Source organism: Erigeron canadensis, chromosome 5 (assembly GCF_010389155.1).
Source record: "Erigeron canadensis isolate Cc75 chromosome 5, C_canadensis_v1, whole genome shotgun sequence".
NCBI lineage: Eukaryota > Viridiplantae > Streptophyta > Magnoliopsida > Asterales > Asteraceae > Erigeron > Erigeron canadensis.
This window is the reverse complement of record NC_057765.1, coordinates 37927595-37947139: the sequence shown is the minus strand read 5'-3', so window position 1 is coordinate 37947139 and position 19545 is coordinate 37927595. Positions and strand designations below refer to the sequence as shown.

The 19545-nt window shown below is 33.6% G+C and overlaps 1 long non-coding RNA gene and 1 pseudogene across 2 annotated transcripts; one reads left to right on the top strand and one right to left on the bottom strand.

Annotated features, from left to right (window-relative positions):
- Positions 1-7091: 7091 nt before the first annotated feature.
- On the bottom strand, positions 7092-8331 carry LOC122600441 (annotated as a pseudogene).
- Positions 8332-12935: 4604 nt separating this feature from the next.
- Positions 12936-15006, top strand: LOC122601234. Of its 2 annotated transcripts, XR_006324121.1 has the most exons (5): positions 12936-13013; positions 13299-13417; positions 14051-14122; positions 14433-14474; positions 14656-15006. It is a non-coding gene; the product is annotated as an uncharacterized LOC122601234 (long non-coding RNA). The 2 variants fall into 2 exon arrangements; XR_006324120.1 differs by lacking the exon at positions 12936-13013 and having other exon boundaries at positions 13081-13417.
- Positions 15007-19545: the final 4539 nt, after the last annotated feature.

Sequence of the window (19545 nt, the reverse complement as noted above, 5' to 3'; positions counted from 1 at the left end):
TTTACACATGTTATGCATTTTTTGGGAATCGTGTGTTGTGAATTTGACTCAACTTTTATATCACTGTATATATGATTGAGGATCCTCTCAGCTTGAGCTCCTAAACATATAACAAAACTCGAAAATAAGTTAATCCCACATAATTTCTAAGTAACTATACGTCTATACTAGCTTTGAGCTCGAGCCCATTCATACATAAAATATTTGAATTTAAGTTCAAGCTCCACTGTCAAAAATTATCCGAGCTCGAGCCAAGCTTAAGCAAACAAGTTAGAGAGCCAAGCTTATAAATCATGATATTCGGGACTCGGCTCGATCCCACCCCTAACTGAGAGGATCTTCAATCAAATATACAGTGATATAAAAGTAGAGTCAAATTCACAACACATGATTCCCAAAAAATGCATAACATGTGTAAACAAAAGTATGCATCATAGGTTTGGAGACCATAAAAACAAAGCTTAGGCTTCTAGTAACAGATCACAAACAGAACAAATATCTCAATCCAGTCAATTGTTCCATTCACTTACTCAGATGCAAAAAATCTATCCCAAGCACATGTACAGCCAAACCAGAGTCTAAAAATACAGACATATAGAACTCTTGCCCCAAGGAGAATAGAGGCTTAGTTATCTACAGATTAGAAAACCAACTCATTATTGTATATACCCAACAAATCCTCCTCAACATACTGCTAAAGAAAAGTTTATCTACAAACCAAATCCTCGTGCTAGGGTACTTGTACTTCGATTGCCTGCAGCTGGTGCTCTACTGCTGATAAATTCCCCAGTGTGTTTAGTTCAATGTTCTGCTGCTCTACTGCTGATAAATTCTCCACTCTCTCTCTCTCTCTCTCTCTCTCTCTCTCTCTCTCTCTCTCTCTCTCTCTCTCCAGCTGCTGCTCTGCTAATGCTCTGCTTCTGGTTTTGATGCTGTGGTACTTCCAGTATACAAGTGGACCAGAGAAGAGTATACTTCCAATTAGGACTATCCATGGCATAAACCATGCACTCCAAAAGATATGGAAAAGTGTTAGCTCCCATATATGTCTGCATAGAGCATGCTACAGAAACCAGGATAACATACCATTCTTCTTCATTCTAGATGCCATATTAAAACATATACAACCTATCACAACATATGCAACTAAGTGAACACAGATTTGTGTTGCATCTTTGAATATCTTGGCCTTGCTGCCTACCCCAAAGATCCCTAAAGCCATAAACATACAACCGTTTTTGACAACTTCCTCCAAATTCTTATAATAGAAGTCTAGGGTTTCATCATTTAACTCTGTATCAATTTCATCATTTAATGTTGTTTGAGAACCATTGTCAGATGCAACAGGTTGAGAGTCGGCGTTTGTCTCCAAGCTGCTTGAGCTATTCTGCCTTTCAATATCGTCCAACAAAGCTTCCTCGACATTCACTAAAAAAAGGTATAAACATAGTCAATTTTCAGAATATGCTTGTTCCCAAATTATGCTTTCTATCTTCAAAAATATGCTTGCTACTTCAAGTATAAATTAAAAAATATATAATAATTCTATTGTTGGGCACGAATCTAGTGCACTGGATCTGCCAATGATGGCATTCAAACAAATAATGCAATTTTCATTTAGTTGAATATACATCATAAAAGCCAGTTAGCCTCCCTATATATTTATGTTTAAGCATAAAGATATGCTTAGGTACGGGAGAGTAGGTGCCTGCTCATGTTGCAAAAAAAGTCCTTTAATAACTTATTTCCTAAATCAATTAAGCTTTTGATTCAATTGACTAAGGAAGTCCAAACTCCCTCTAGGCTCTAGGAGTCCAGGTTCATATATCTTATACATCCTCAAAAACAAATTAAATTTCAGTAGATTCAGGACATAATATACCACTGCAGTTAAATATTTTAATACCCAAAAATTTTGCAAACATATTATACCACCTTCTAACATTTGTATGAATACAGCACGAGAAAACAAGAATACAGCAGCCAAATTGTATGAATGCACGTGAAAATTTAGGCTAGTAAGCAATCAATCAATCACATAGTACTCTAAACACAAGAAATAGTAGGTATGTAGGTGATGAGCTGCATACTACTATCACTGATACCGAAGGTTCTCGCCGGTTCTGAGAATTTGAATGCTCGGGGCTAGATGGTCGAAAATATGCCCGTTGTCAAAAAATTTAATTAAACTAATGCATCTCATGCTTACAACAATCTTATAGTATTTAGACCGATGTATATAGAAGAAATATGTAAAGATGTTACAAACAAGAACATTAGTGCACTAAGTAATAGATATACAACGGACCACGGTTAAAAAAACATGTTCCTCTAACCACGTCTCCTTAAATCAATAATGGCAATTTTTTAGACCTTACGTGATAACATATAGGCAGAATGAAACTTAGTCATATAACATAAACATTTAAAAAAAAAAAGTCACTGCCATAGATATTAGCATAAAAATTACCATCTTCACTATCAAATTTGTTAAAAGATTCTATTTACTCAATCCAATATAAAAGTGACACTTATCTTTTCAATCCAATAAGAAAGTTACACAAATGTTCTCAACTCAATACATCACTCCATTTTCTCAACTCAATATTATATATAGACAATAACAATGCTTAAAGTAGAACAACTACAAAACCTTTCAAACAATATAAAGAGCAGCACCTTGACCACCAACATAGATAATAAGTAGATCATAGTCAAATCGACTAGCAAACTACGTACTCCTATTTACACTAACGCATTATCCGCTGAAAACAACCATTTTACATGTCACAGAATTGTCACAAATGTTTCTTTCAATGTTAACTTCTGGTCTTTCTTACTGATAAAAGAAATGGCACTCATTATTAAACATAATTATCTAAAAAAGAATGCAGTGATGTACCTTTGCTAATGAGGCTATCCACCAAACGGCTTTAAGTTCTTAATGAAATTCTTGATCCAGGTTGGATCTGTGCCCTCTTCTTGAACGCGACCTAGTCGCTCCCACAATAAAACAGAAACAGCTATGAAGAAAGAAACCAGGATCGGTGCATAGAACCCCAATTTGAAGGTTACACGATTGCTCGCCTCACAAATCAAACCCCATCGGGTCATCGTTGAAACAAACAATAGTAAAGTTTGGATCCAGCCGTTCTGAAGTATCTTGGACCACAATGTGGCCAGAAATCCAGCACACGAAAAGATCACCAACATTGTCATTCGTTCGGCCTGTTCTTCTTTAGTTTCGCTGTTATCTCCACCCAATACCCATGCGGCTATGATCATTGGAGTCTTTAGAACATGAAAATCGAAATCAGAACGACAGAGACTGTAAACTGATGATCGAACTTTTGATATCTCCAACGCCATTGTTCTTTTATTTAAGCAGTTAAAGAAATTAGGGTTTCAGTAAACGTTTCGGAGAAATTGAGAAGAATTTGTGGTTAGGGTCGAGAAATAAGATGTGCGGAAGGTAGAGAAAGGTGTTTACAACAGATTTTGTGAAGAAATCTCCGGTGGAGATGGCGGATTCCGGTGGCCGGACGGATTACCATGTGTTTATTTTGGGGAGAATTTTCTCTACTTTCTAATTACATTCAAAATGTATTACATATAGAATATACATACAAGTAACCGCCGTTAACTAATTGCTTTCATTTTTACATAACCGACCCTCTAAGTATATAATTTTACGCTATCATACTACGACAATTTATGTAAAACCATCTTCGTAGCATTTACTTTAAAGACTGCATAGTAACCAGATTCGCTATTACGTTTGCCAAATCTAATTCGCAATTCGAAGACAATAAGTACCAAACTTGTAGACGATGCTGAAATGGGTTCGATAAATTGTGTTTAGGTTCAAAAATTTTTATTTTAAGTAGTAATTAAACATTGCAATTATCAAAATAAATACATGAAATTCATGTATTAAAAATTTTAAGACACGGGGTTGAATAAGGTTAGACTATTTGTTTTATTTTATGTAACTGGTTTTAAATTTCTGAGTTTAAAGTTTGTTTTTTTGAGTATTTAATGTTCAAATCTATTAGATACATTACTAGGTTTGAACACCTGTGCGATGCACGGGAAGAATGCAAGTTATTCGATGCGTGGAAGTTGTGTGTGGATGTTTTTAGGTTTTGACTCATTGTGCATACTAGCTAGCCATTACAAAGAAATAATTTCGATAGTTATCAAAAAAAAAAAGAAGTGTAGTTTGTGTTTTTTTAAAAAAATATTATTCATTGCAGAACAAGAATAAGTGACAATTGATTTTATGGAATATTTGTTCCTTTTTTTCTCTCAAACTTTACAAAAACTAAACTTATACTCTATATGTATATGTGTTTATATTATAATTAGGATGTAAAAACATCGTAAGCATGTAGTTATTGCATGGAGAATTGGAGACGTGCCAAAACCAAATGGCCATGTTTATTGTATTGTAATTAAATGAAGAAAGTTTCTGGATTTATATAGCGGAACAATATTTGAAAAGCATCAAAGTGAAGAAACAATACAATTATTATTTGATCAATTTACTACTAATTGTTTTTGTTGGAGGTCTGCCTATCCCACACCTGTGAGGATATGGGTGCGAGGCGGATATAAGATTTTGTATAAAGGGGGGCACGATGACAAAGGTGATAACATGAATGCGATAAGTTATGGGCAAGTTCGGTCATCAGATTTTTGATGCCAGAACGAAATGTTTTAAAAATGCCCCTCTATTATTGAATTTAGAGAATTGAATATATGCATTAAAAAGGTAAAGGGCAAAACTTATAACTCTAGTTTTAATGGAATAAATAAGGTGGTCAAAGATATTTTCCAAAAGGAAATCACTTTTTAGTCTTACCAAGACAAAATCCCATGTCTACACAAGCAGAAACCTTTGAATCCGAGGGCATTAAAAAAATTAAGTTGGGCCAACCTTAATAACTAGTGGCCTTTGGAGATAAACACACTAGTTTACAAAAGAAAGTTCCAGCCAATAAGGGACTTACCCCCCCCCCCCCCCCCCCCCCCCATTCTACACTACATCCGCCCCTGTATGGGTAGTCACTTTACAGTTCCGTTTCCTCTTAGCTCCTCCAACCCTTCCACCTTATAATGGCGTATGTGTAATCCATTTGGTGATTTCCATGGAAGATATGTCTACAAAAAATAATGGATACTCGAACATCATATGTTTTTCAATATAAAAACAAAAACTCTACAACACCATGAAAAGAAACGACACCGTAGAAATATCAAGGATGGGTTTAGTTACGACAAACTTTTCCTAATTTCCATTTCCATTTCCATTTCTCAAGAAAATAAAGAAGATTCCATTTCAGATTAGTTAGACTGCTGGCAGGAATTAGAAAAGAAAACACAATACTTGTCATAAAGCTTGTCTGGGTAGACTCAAGAAATGCATCAGAAATGAACCCGACCATAATGCGGAACATGTTCTAATGTGAGGCTAATAAGGTATAACTCATTGTTGTACCTGTTGGTCAGGAATGCCCCTGGAATCCAAAATTCATCATCCGCATCAAACTCTAATTCGACAGTCAAATCACCTTTGGTTGAAGGAGTGACCACTATACTCGCCCAGTTCTTCAAGTGTGTCTCTTTTCCCCTCATTCCCTTGGCTTTACATCCTGCTGAAATCAGAACCTGGTGGGACAAACAATGGAAGGGGGAGAAACGAAAGTCATTCCTTTACATACATTATAATACAACTTGAAAATACTACACTACTCTAAGGCAGGACTTTTCCCTAATGCTTTCATTGGGGGACAATAAAACTTACCATAATACTATTAATTACTACTTGGTATCATATTAGCAACGCAGGTGAAAAATATGAGGTGCACAAATATGGCACCCATGATATGTCGAATATGTGCAACTACTGTTCTTAAATGCTAATTCCTATCTGCAGGGGACAGTCTTTTTTAATGTATACAATATTTATGCATGTCTGAATACATTTACCATATAGCAAATTCCTAAAATAAAGTAGCATGATTAAATATTATCATCGAAGGTAGACTATGTACACATAACCAGCTCCAAGGTGGCCAAGTGGACGACATCCTGAAGGTCTCAGAAAGCCGCCAGGTTCAAGTATTTTCTACTTGTTTGACCTCCTATATATAAAAGTTAATGTGAATTGGCCCATTTGAAGTCATGGGTTGATATTGCCACCTTTATCTTACCTGACTATTGAAGAGTTGATAAACTTTTTCTTCAATATACTGTGGTCTGAAATTTTATTCTACTTTTGTGTCGGTATAAACACCTGTGCTTGAAAAGGCATCTAAATCAGTTTGGGAGTTGATTTTAGATAGTAATGGATTGGGGAGAAAAATAAACGAAACAGTTGAGAGAGAGGAGTTTTATAGGCTAAGTGGTAAAGAACCTTCATTGTTTTCTTCCAATGGTGAAATGCAATCAGAAAATGGAGTATAATGCAGAACACCTGTGCTTGAAAAGGCATCTAAATCAGTTTGGGAGTTGATTTTAGACAGTAATGGATTGGGGAGAGAAATAAACAAAACAGTTATGAGAAATTGTTTTGTAGGCCAAGTGGTAGAGAACCTCCATTGTTTTCTTCCAATGGTGAATTGCAAAAAGGAAAAGAGAAAGTGGTTGAAGAAATTATAAGGAAAAAAAAAAGGATAAAGTGGATTTGGGATCAAAGAAAAGGAAGTTGGAGGGGGTATTGAACATTAAAGATTCTGCAGAAGAAATTGCAAACTGATCAACATATGTTCTACAGTTTTACTCACCAAATTATCTGTTAACAAAGAACTTAAGGGGAAGCTTAAACGGTTATTAAAAAGGGTAGGCTTTATCATCCTAAAGTTACGTGATTTGTACTCCTTACACAATTGTCTAACACATAATCTTCGGAAGTCAAAAATATAAGTTTAAGTTCATTCATACCTTCTGTATCCTCCAACATTGCAACATCTTGCCAGGAGTCTCCGTCATTTGCTGAGACAGCAACTTTCAGCATTACTTTGGATATTGTTTTATACACAAACACAACCCGGCCATCACTTATCTTTAAACCATCAATACCTGTTGAGTTGCCATGAATGAAAACCATTACAAAATGAGTGATTTGGAAAAAATACGATTATTTTTTTCAGATGTTGGTCATCTTGATACTTTATATAGTATTTTTATTGGCATTTTTAGAAGAAAAATAGTTTACCTGCAACGAAAAAGGTATTATGGTAATATGGTTTGAAAACCTGAATTTGGGTTGGGTAAATCAGTTGGGACTACAAAATTTTAGGTTTCGCCACCATCAACGGATTGTGACATACAAACTCAACCAATACCTTCAAATGATCATAATAGAACACATGGATATCCTTTTTCATTTTTGTAAGGAACTGGTTGGATAATACTAAGGGATGGTCTTTAAGATAAACTGACCAGTATTTTTCCCACGAACTGCCTGAATCTGCAGTAATCTGTTTTGGGAATTAGAAAGCTATACTAAGTCAACATCTATGTGATTACTATGTGATTATCAAGTTTAACTGTTTAACACACAACCTACACCCAAGCTCCCCATGAGTTCCAACTCTTGACAGATGAATCACATAGTAATTTTCCATTTTCAAAAAAGATGGGCTGCAATGAAAATAAAAAATTTAAAAAAATAAACTACACACCAACATTTCATGGTCTGTGTAATTATGAACCCTTAAATGACACAAAGAGTAAATCAGAAGTGCAACCTTATTCTTGATTGATCCTAAGATGCCAGGAGGAAGTTGTTCCCCTGCTCCAAGTTATAACACCATCATTTGACCTTTTTCACGCAGCCACTCCACCTGGTCAAAAAGAATTCCATCAAGTTAATCTATTTTATTTGAAAGCACGCGGGCTAAACAGCAAAAACATACTTTTGTACTTCCTGGCCGACCTTGTAGAACAGGAGTAGCTCATTGGAGGGAAGCTTAAATAGTACAGGATTCCACATAAGAACATCTTCTCGCTCGTAGGTAATTTTGCCAATGATCCTCCTGTGAAAGTCATGTAGTGTAAAATAACTTTTACAGCTCACGGTCATATTAATAAACTAATTATTAGCTTAATATGCCTAAAACAAACATATCTAGTCGTTTGTAACCAAACTTTGACATCCGGTGCCCCATCATAGGACCCCCCAAAGAATGCAACCAAAAAATAGTCTTCATCAACCTAGATAAACCAAGATCAGTAAATCATGACCAACATTTTGGAATTGCTAACTATTGCCTGAGAACCATCTTAACCATTGTATGTAGGAAGTACTAAATTAACATTTTGGTCTTATACCTCGACTATAGTAGAAGCATGACAACAATTAAATGGGGCTGAGTTTTCTTTAAATGTGGATTCTTCTAAAAATAGCTTCCATGAGGATTAGTCCATATCTGTTTCCAAACTCTTCAGGGATATAAACCCTAGATTTGAAAATCATAAGTATTTGGGGTAAATTACTATATCAGCAAGAAAGGGGGCAGAAAGAAGTAAATAAAACCAGGTGCATTCCATGGCTTCACAATAGCAGCCTCACACTCATGGACACCCACGTCCTTTTCAATGCATTAAGTGCGGCAAAAAACAAAGTGTCCTTCAACTCGATTCCTTTTGGTCGTATGACAGGTGTCATCTACTACAATAGTCAGGGAGCCATCCTTCCAGCCTTGAAAATGCGAATATAAAGAACGTTTTATTTGTATTCTTGATACGGGGAATTACGGTCATCCTGTTAGGAACCAAAGAAACATGAAGCCGCAATTGAAAACTGCAATTATATAAGTATAGTGAGATTCAAATTCCATTCATCTATATAATTATCCTCCAATCTATGTGTCCCTGCATCAATGCCCATAAGACGCATGAAACATAAACATTAAACTTAAATGATTACATTGGTGTCGGTCAAAACTATAATGACAATTAACAAAAAAAATGTTTCGGTTCTATTTTAGTTGGGGGTTTTACACATATATATATACTTATAAAAAGTTTATGCCATGGCAACATTAAATAAACAGAGGCAAATAAGGCGCGACCATCTTTAAATTAAAAGTCATATGAATAACTAACCAAGTTTGATTTTCAGAGTGCTAAACAACAGAAATCATAGATTGAGACCCGCTCATTATACGATGAAGCACCTCTATGCTAATGCGGTTTAACTGTTCGATTATACACAACTCCATATAATGAAGCACCTCTATGATAATGTGGTTTATAACTTACCATTTTGGTTGTTTGGAACTCTGACCAATTTAAATTAAAGCTCAAATGAGTAATTAACCAAGTTTGGTTTTGAGAGTTCCAAACAACAAAAATCGTAAATTTCAACCTACTCATTATATGACAAAGCATCGCAATGCTCATATGGTTTAACAGTTCGATTATACACTACTCATCATATAATGAAGCACCTCTATATTGGGGAAATTCGTGAATAACGAACAGATAACCGGATATAATCAAACTCTGAAAGGCGTGTAATCACTTTCAGATTGAATCAATTTGGCGGTTCACCCAAACTATTCAATCGGATACAATTCAGAGAATTAAGAACGTTCTGTGTGTTTATTATTTGAGAGAAAAGAACCAGAAAGAAGAAAAGAGAATGATCAGAATTCTTATTACGGGTTGTATAAATCCACCAGAAGGCAGTTATTTGCAAGGTTTCGAAATTGCCATTTTTAGTCCCTCAAGTTCCGAAAATTTAATTTTCGGAGGGATTTTTACCATAGCAATTTAATTTTCAACCCCAGCCAGGGGCTCTGCCCCTTGGACCCCGCCAGGGGCTGCCGCCCCTTGGACCCCGCTCCCAGGGGCGCTGCCCCCGGACCCCTGTACCTTAGGGGCGAACCCCTAAGATCATAATAAATTCAAATAGGCGTGCACTCCGCACCACCAATCCTATATGATGTATTATTATGACAATACTGATCAAACAAGTTAACCCAATTACACTAGAATATCCAACACTCTATGCTAAATGTGGTTTATAATCTATCATTTAGGTTGTATGGACATCAACGAAAAAGACCGAATGACAAAGAACCTGATGGAAAGTTGTCTCCAATTATCATTATCATTATCACATTGATTATCATGATTGACAATCACAATTACAACATACAGAAAATCCCAATCTTTCCCGATCTCATTATAAGCCAACAATTTTATCAATATAAATTCAAAAACTAAACCCTTAATATACTAGTATAAAATTCATATATATAGATAGAGATAGAGATACAGATATACAATATGTATGTATATATACCTGAAAGACAGTGAGAGCTACGAATTGTTCGAGCTTCAAAGTGAGCTGATTCCTTAATTTGGTACAAATCAGCAAGGGCCGTATACCACTCAGACAACTCAGGGTAAGTTGTCCTGAATCTAAATATTCAAGTGTTGCCATCAGGAGACTGAATTGATTGAGGGTTCTTGGAAAAAAACAAAAACAAAAAAAAACAGGCGGATGGGCGGATTTGATAATAATAAAGAAGATTATTACATTGATTATCATTATTTACATTTCACAAGGAAATCAATACCCACACTAATCCATATCCACCATGGCCGTTTAACGCCCTTGTAGCATCATAGAACCTACTTTATTACGAGTACAATTTTTATAAGTAACGAGTTAAAATCGATTTATACCAAAATAAATCGATTCGCAGGTGACTCATTTTGTCCGGATTTTAACAAATCTCTGAATGAACTTAAGCCGAGTTACGAGTCTCAACTTATAATTATTGTATATATTATATTTATTTTACTACATTATCTTATGTATTATATATGTAGTTTTGATTTTTTTATTATGAATTTGAAGATAAATTTTAAGTTAATGACTCAAAACTGTTAGATATATAATAATTTGATAAAAATATTAAGGTAATGTACTTACATTTTTCTTTTAACCGAATCACACATATATAATTATACTATTTAATGTAATATTTTAAAAATATCCTGATTCTTACGAGTCGAGTTGTTTTCCGAGTCACGAGTCAAAAAATCATGTTTTTTAGCCGACTCGAAACTATGAGTCGACAATTATGACTGGGAGACATAACACAAACACTCATCAATAATTAACTAATGAATACATAAACTTAATATATGATTAATGTCATAATAACCTATTCTCGTAACATAATTACGGGAGAGGTACCCATACGATGCGTTTGATAATGACCAGTGGTTTTGAAATGTGGTGAAAGTATGTAAGTTAAGAATATGTTGAAAGTTAAGAAGATTTTGGATTTTTCTAAATATAGGAGGTTGAAAAGGAAAGATGTGTGTAGTTTGTTTTAGAGTTAAATGCAAAAATGGTCTAAGTGGTTTGTCAAGTTTTGCAACGACAGTCTCTCCCTTATTTTTTTAGCAATGATGGTCTCTAAAGACATGTTCCAGTTGCATCGGCGGTTCACTTTAATGGACTCATAACCGTTATATGACCCATGTGTGCCTAACATGAGGTTAACATTGATTTTTTTCTCACAACTCCATTCACTCTAGTATTTTTTTTCTTTCTCTTTTATCGTTTCTGTTTTGGTTTTCTTTCATCACCAACATATAAAATTTGTATCATCAAAACTCATCAACATCAAAATACAAAAGGACCAAAATTCATTCATGTCATAGAATTCTAAAAAAAAACGTTTTACACACCTGCAAATCATTATATTTTTCTTCTTTAACCCATATCATATATGACTTTGAAGCTTTAACACTTTGATCTTGAATGTAGATTTTAGCACAATTTTGCCTGAACGATTTTTGGCATCTTGATAATGTATATTTTAACATGAAATTATTTGGAGAATTCCTTTTAAGTGCAAAAGCTTGATTTTATTTAAAACTTCATTTATTGATTTAACTTTTCTTCTAGTTTACGATAATCTTGGAGGGTTTTATCCTTTGATCAGTTTTTCTCTCGCCCCCTTAATCAATCAATCTTTTCAAAACATATCATTAATCCTAAAAGTAATTTGTCATTTTAAGCTCCACCTAAAACTAATAATTATCTCGAAAGCAACTTATCATTTGAGCGAATAATATTTAATTCTTGTTCCACCTAATACAAACAGTTATTTCAGAGCATTTTAGCAATTAAACAATTCATGTTTGTAATTTTCTCCTCACAATTATTTTATGTAGCATTTTCCTTCTTTGGTAACACAATTTATGCATAAGAATGATATGTCTTTCTAACTTCTCCTCGAATTAACAATTTCTTTAAACTTTGGGTGAAATAAGTTCAGCACAATTTATATCTATAAATATATACTCTTTATATAAACAAACTACCTTTCCAAAAATTAAACACTCTACCTTTAAATTATCTTTTTTACCCTTTCAATTAACACTAACACCTAACACTTTATTCTTAAGCCTATGTTCTCAAGTTTATATGTAAAGGAATGGGAAAGAAGAGAAGAGTCAATGGAAGAGAAGGAGTGGATTTTTCTTCTTTCCAAATCATCCCAGATATGGAATGAAAATATCTTAAACAAACTCTATAGAATTATCCTTACAAATCTTTTCTCTTCTTCTCTTAAATAAAACTCAAAAACCCGACTATTTTTAAAATCTTTCACGATCTTTTTCTTTCCCTTTAAAACAAAACTAAAGAACATACGCTAAAATTCCTAAAATACACTTAAATATTTTACCCTTTCAATTAACCTTACTACGAGTGTTATTCTCTGAAATAACTCGAATTTTAAATCATTTACTTGCTTTAACTACTCATGCTATGGATGTGGGAGCATTAACTCCGTTCCTGTGGGCTTTTGAGGAGCGGGAAAAATACGCCCCTTTCCATTGCCTGAATCTGCTCAAATATTCTACCACAAAACACACACATACATCCCCCTTCCATTCCCTGAACCACCGCTTATCCACCGCACCGCAAAACCGCCGCCGTCAAAAACACACATAGCCATGGGTTCGGTGATCCGGTAATCTCTTCTCTTCTTTATTTGTCATTCAAGGTTTCAAATATCGCCACCACAGATCGTACCCCTATCTTCTCCATGTCTTCGATTCCCATACATCTACACCACCAATCATTACTACCATGGCACTCAAAAAATCTATCTTTTTCGTTTTCTTCTGCCACCGCCATCCATCTATTTTATATATTTACTTCTTAATTATTTCATCTGATAGTTTTTTTTTTTACATCGACATACTTCATAATCAACTAATGATATATATTTATGTGATCATTGGATATCCACCAGGTCGTGGCCGGATAAAGAGGTGATCATCCGGATTGAAATCTACAATCCATCAGGGATTGGATTTCTTTTGGGGGGTTTCATCACATGCGAAGTTCATAGCCATTTGTTGACTTAAGAAGGTAACATTGAAAAGTTTTCATTCATATGACTGCATTGGTTTTTTTCAATTTAATAAGGTGTTACAAGGTTCAATTATGTAACTTTTAATTGTGGGTGGCTGCAATTACTTTTTATCGCTTTTTTTTGTGTGTGTGTGTGTGAAAGACGTATTTATTAGAGTGTATAAGATGAGTTGTATGTATACATAATTTCTTTAAGATAGTTAAAATATTGTTCACACTTTTGAAACTTTTGGATCAAGATCCCATTCATGTATTCTTTGCTCAACTTCATTTTTCATGGGTTTGATTTCAATATATGTCTCATGTTTTTTTTTATCTTGTGGTTTCGGTTGTTCCCAGGCGGTGATAGGTAGTTTCCCGCACTGGTAATGATGTTTTTTAGAAGAACGATTTTCTATTGTTAATGGATTGTTTAAACTGTTGAAGTTTATCTTGGTTTTTGTTATTTACTCATTTGGACCTTTTGATTGATTTAAAGTTGCTCTAACAAATCAAAACTTTAATTGTAATGTGTCTAAATTGACCCTATATGCTAGGGCCAAAATCCCATATTGTGTTTATTTACCGGGATCCATTATTGTCTATCATCTCATCCAATGTTTGATGCCTTCATTTTCAATTTCGGTGCAGAAAACACAAAGACCTTTACCTGTAGATGTCCAAGTGTCTTAAAGATCCATTTTTCAAGTTTTAGTGAATGCAGTAAGTCATTTAATATCCCACTTATTTGAACAACAGTCGCTTAGCAGTCATTGATATTAGTGAATGCAGTAAGTCGTTTAACATCTGCATATATTCGTTGTTTTTAGTTAGCGTTTGGACTTCTTTTTTATGTATAGCATTTAGTATGCTATAGGTGAATTTAAAGCTGTTTGATCCATTTCTTTACCATCAATATATAGTTATATAAACACGGTTATACAAGTTATCTCCCTTCCACAACAATGGGTTGGAACTGCTACTTCTCGAACTGAAATGCTATAACTGACTTAGTTCGTTTTGCGCCTTACAGGTTCTGTTGCTAAAGTTCCCTTCGTTGGTTGCCTACTTTTGGGTAAGATTGTTTATCATTCATTCTTTCTATGCAAAATAGTTTTCAACCATTGATTGTTCAATTTGTTAGGATAAGAACATTATATGCAGTTGTAATAACTCATTTTCATGCTCATGTATTTCGTGGTCACAATGTTAAATTTTTGGAATTACTTTACACTTCCTACTAATCGTGTTTATAGGGCTCTGGTAATTGCTTGGCCTCCAGTTAGATATTTCTATAATAAAAAAGTTGTCTAGAAATTTGAAGAATATCGAAGAAGTGGATTGAAAACCTGGTCCTGGTGCTCTATTTGTTAAAGTTAGCATGGGTGGTGCTCCTGGGGAAGGTCGACTTAAGGTGTTACACTAATTATTAAGAACTTTCAATGGCTCTAGAGAAAATGTTTAGATGTTTCATTATTGGTTAGATGTTTTAATTGTAATCTGTTTTTGGCTAGAATAAGAAGTTTCCAAGCTTTTGGCCGGAGTAGAGGTAGCGTGTATTATTGAATTGATCAAATAATCTTACATTTTATACGGGTTTATATAAATCACGCTGTAAATGATCACTAGCAGAAAAATGAGTATTACGACTAGTGGCGGCTTAAGATTTTTAGAGGCCTTAAACGAGATCAATTTTGGAGGCCTAGTTCATTATCATATAAATTAAAGTAGCTTGACTTTTGTTATTTAATTACTAGTAATAAAAAAGATGTAGATGTTTGATTCAAAAACCAAAAAGATGTTACTGTAATGCAAATTATATAATAATACTTAGTCCAAAATCCAAAAATTAAGTCTAATATACAGAATATGGAGGCCATGAAATTTTAAGGGCCTAAAGCGACCGCCTAGTCTCATAGTACTGTTGAGTCACCTCTGATTACGACATAGGGTTTGCTGAAAACCGTGTATTTTTACCATTTAATTACGACAACAAAATTTCCGGAGAAAATGAATACACGTTATATATACTGTCTTTCATGGTATCTCACACGCTGTTAATTATCCCGCAATGTGCGGGCATCCATCTAGTTATAAGTACATAATAACCTAAACAACCATGACACATGTAGCAACTCAACACCAACTCACACTATTTGCGGTATCCAAATTATAAAAGTAAGTCGCAGATGAATGTGTCACGAGCAGTCGAGCACCCATTCAGGTAAACGAAAAAAGAAAAAGTTTCCTACCGTATGTTAGTAAAAAACAAAGACAAAGTAACATCAGCTATTCAAATACAGAGTGTCAGAGTGTATTAAAAGCATAATCTGAAAACTTTTGGGGGCGTGAGGGATTAATCTTAAAGCATTCTGAGGGCGTTTGGGATTGATGTTTTATAAAGATTTTCTAGATTATTACGATTCGTAACCGTAAATAATCAAAAGGGGTGTTTGTGATTGAGTTTTGAGCCGATTATCTAATTATTGCACTTGTATAACGCAAATAATCGAAAAATGTGTTTGGCCACATAAGTGATTATCTGCGTTTAATTAAAGAGAAAACACAGTTTTGAAAAAGTAAGTAGTAACATGCTTTTTCAAAACGCAGTTTTTAAATGCATAATCTATTTTGAAAACATAAACACAAACACCCGTGATTTTGATTATTCAACTCGTATAAATCATTTTCAAAAAGCAATCCCAAACGCCAAATGAATCAATTTAATGCTTGCTTCACTTTACAGTTTACATACTTGATTTAGGATTCTCCCTTTGGTAACAATTTCTTATTGAAATTTTATAAAGGTATAATTTTTCACCCAAAAATATTCGCTTATTAGCTAACTAATGTTGTACCTGCGCTATGCGGCAGCGGTATATTTTACCTCACTTTGTTATATTGTATAGACAAGCCTGACTTTATAATTTCAAGAAAAGAATTATAACTTGCCTAACTTACCTAACGTTTATTAATATCAACTTTTTTTTAATTAAAACTTATAATTTAATAAATTTTAATTATGAAAAATAATAATAATAAATAATAATAAATCCTTCAAGTTTATTGAAACACTAGTGTTCAGGCCCGTCCATTGGACGGGTAGTCTCAAGCTATATAAATCTTATACTAATTATAAAACAAAAAGTGTATGACCAATATCACAACTTAATGAATACGTAAGCTAAAGAATAACTATATGAAAATTAACTCCATATAAATATTGATTCCAGTTTATCTTTTATTTCAACTTTAGTTAAATAAAATGAGAAACAAAAAGTGTATGACCAATATCACAACTTAATCAATACGAAAGCTAAAGAAGAAACATATGAAAATTAACTCCATATATACATTGATTTCAGTTTACTTTTTTTTTCAACTTTAGTTAAATAAAAAGAGAAACAAAAAACCTTTTTGGTAGTCGATCGTAGATTCTTATTTTTGCAGTAGGTTTTTTTAATAATAAAGATTTTTTTTATAAGATTTTTTTTATTAGAGATCTGTCATGTTTTATTAAATATATATTAAAAAAATAGAGGATTAATAAAGATTGAGTATTAGGCTAAAGGAGGGGGATTAGGGGTGCCAAGTGTACCCCAACCCCCTCTTTTAGTTATATTATAGATAGATTATCTTAAACTTTACGCGAATAGGGTGATATCATTTTCGTACACAAGTATTTGGGTTTGAAATTAATGTTGTTATACGACACTTTACACAATTACACGGTGGGTTGTGTCGCCTACAAATCTTGTCTTTCTAACAAATAGTCATCTACGCAATGCATGTGAACACGTTTCACCAAATCCAATTAGCAAAATAAGCTGTTAATCAAATACATTAAGCACATTCTTGGTTTGTTGTTGGTCATTCTAACAATCACAAAAACAATAAATCACACATACCCATATCAAAATCTTTTTCCATCTTTAACAAAATTGGTATTTTTCGATTACCTGATGATTTTGGATGCATCATATTGTATTTTTCTGATTTTTGATATGGGTATGTGTGATTTATTGTTTTTGTGATTGTTCTGATGACCAACAAGAAACAAGAATGTGATACTTTAGCATATTTGATGAATAGTTTGTTTTGCTACTTGGATTTGGTAAACTTGTTGACATGCATTGTGTAGATAGAAATGATACTTGTGTGTTAATATGATGACTTAAATGGTATTTGTGTGTGTAAAATGGTAGGTTAAATGGTATTTATGTGTAAAAATGGTAGGTTACATAGTACATGTGTGTTTAAAAATGAATGTTGTTATAATGAGAAATATGGGATCTTATTTCTAACATTTTACAAACATAATGATTGTTACCGTTTATTTATTTATGTTTTAAGAGAGTAATTAGGAGGATGCAATATTATCATTAATCTCATTTGAGCCAAAACCAACGACCCATATGATACGTCAACCCATATATATTGATCATGTCAACCTGGTCGACCCGGGTCGGATTCAATTTCGGATTTCTAGCCTAAAACTTTTAGTGAGTCGGGTTAAGGTCAGAAATTTTCAACCTGTCAACGAAATTGACAATCCCTATTTAGAACCAAAGTTATGGTGTTTAATTGTAATGATTCATAGTGAAGGGGATGAAATTAAAGTAGAAATGTAAGGTAAATAATGCGAGTATAAATATCAACTCCACTTTTTTATAATTGTAGACCTTTGTAGTTTACTATACATATATACACTTAAGAAAACAATTATAAATATCCTCTTTTCATTGGGCACATTACATTTCAAGGTATGGCCGCCGAATTACCAAAAATACTATGGTCGGTCTATACCATTTCATGTTCTGATTATGGTTGTATGGTTGATTAATGATGAAAGTGAAACAACCAAACAACGATTGAAACCTTTGGCTCTTTGGGGTTCTTAACTACTTTCTGGTCAAAGAGTCTTCATTTGGAGACACAAGAGTATTTTGTTTGTTTTCATTCACGATGATGAAATGGCCTTTTCTTCTAGATGTGAGCGTTCGACTTACTTTAAAATTAGGGATATATTTCCATAATATGTGCCTTTGTTGTTACTATAGCAGTTTTGACGTGAGAGTATATTGGAAGAATCACGGGAATCCCACACAACTATTGACTACATTCCCATGTTTCTATTCATTCCATCTATTTATCAAACTCCCAAAGCAATAAGTTTCTATTCATATTTCATCTAATCTATTCTTAAAATAAAATGCTTATGGCCTAAAAGTTGGGTTCAATATACATGGCTGTCATCTCACTTAAACATTCTCTAAAATAGAAAAGTTACGAATGTAAATATTGCTTTTTGGTTTTCAAAACACAATAGACTAAATGGTCTTCCAATTCTTTTATTATGGTCCAAAAGGCACCTAAAATCCAACCTAAACGGTTCAAAGTGCATATTGTTTAAACAATAACTATAATCGATAATATGATTTTCTAAAAGATCAGATAAATACTGACCTTGGCTTAGAATCCTGCTGGTAAATGACTTGATATTCATGACCAAACTTCTTATTACCTCAAAGGGGTCTTCCTTTATTACAGGGGTGGAGATTAGGCTAGTCAATATGTAAATACTTTTAGATATACATATAGTAGAGTATGTATATGTATGCAGCTATATATATATACAAAAAAGTGTGTATATGCAGCTGTGTATATGGTGTATTGCAGTAGTTTTTTTCTTCCAGTTGGATAGAAAGAGACGAAAGAGGGATCAAATAATAACTTTTTCAGTTCCCAAATCAATTTATTTTATGATTTACATTTTAGACCTAGACTAATTTTATTTTATAAAAAGGGTAAATAAGGTTTTAAAAATTATTAAATGTACTCTCAAACCAATTGTCATTAGAATGTTAGGACAACATCTTTTTTTTTTTAACAACCTATCATTATATTCATATTTTTACATTTCACGAATTTCTAAAATGAAACATAGAATTTTCAAAAAACTCTTTATAAATCCATTCCACCATAATTGTGAGAAGTGAGTCCCAAACCCAGATAGATCCTCATAAAGTCAACAACCTTTCTAATAGACAACCAATCCCAGTGGCAAACAATATTTTTCTTCATCCGGCCCCCATCATCAGGAAATCCTGGCTCTTGCCAGACTGCCCCTGCTTTATTATACCAAT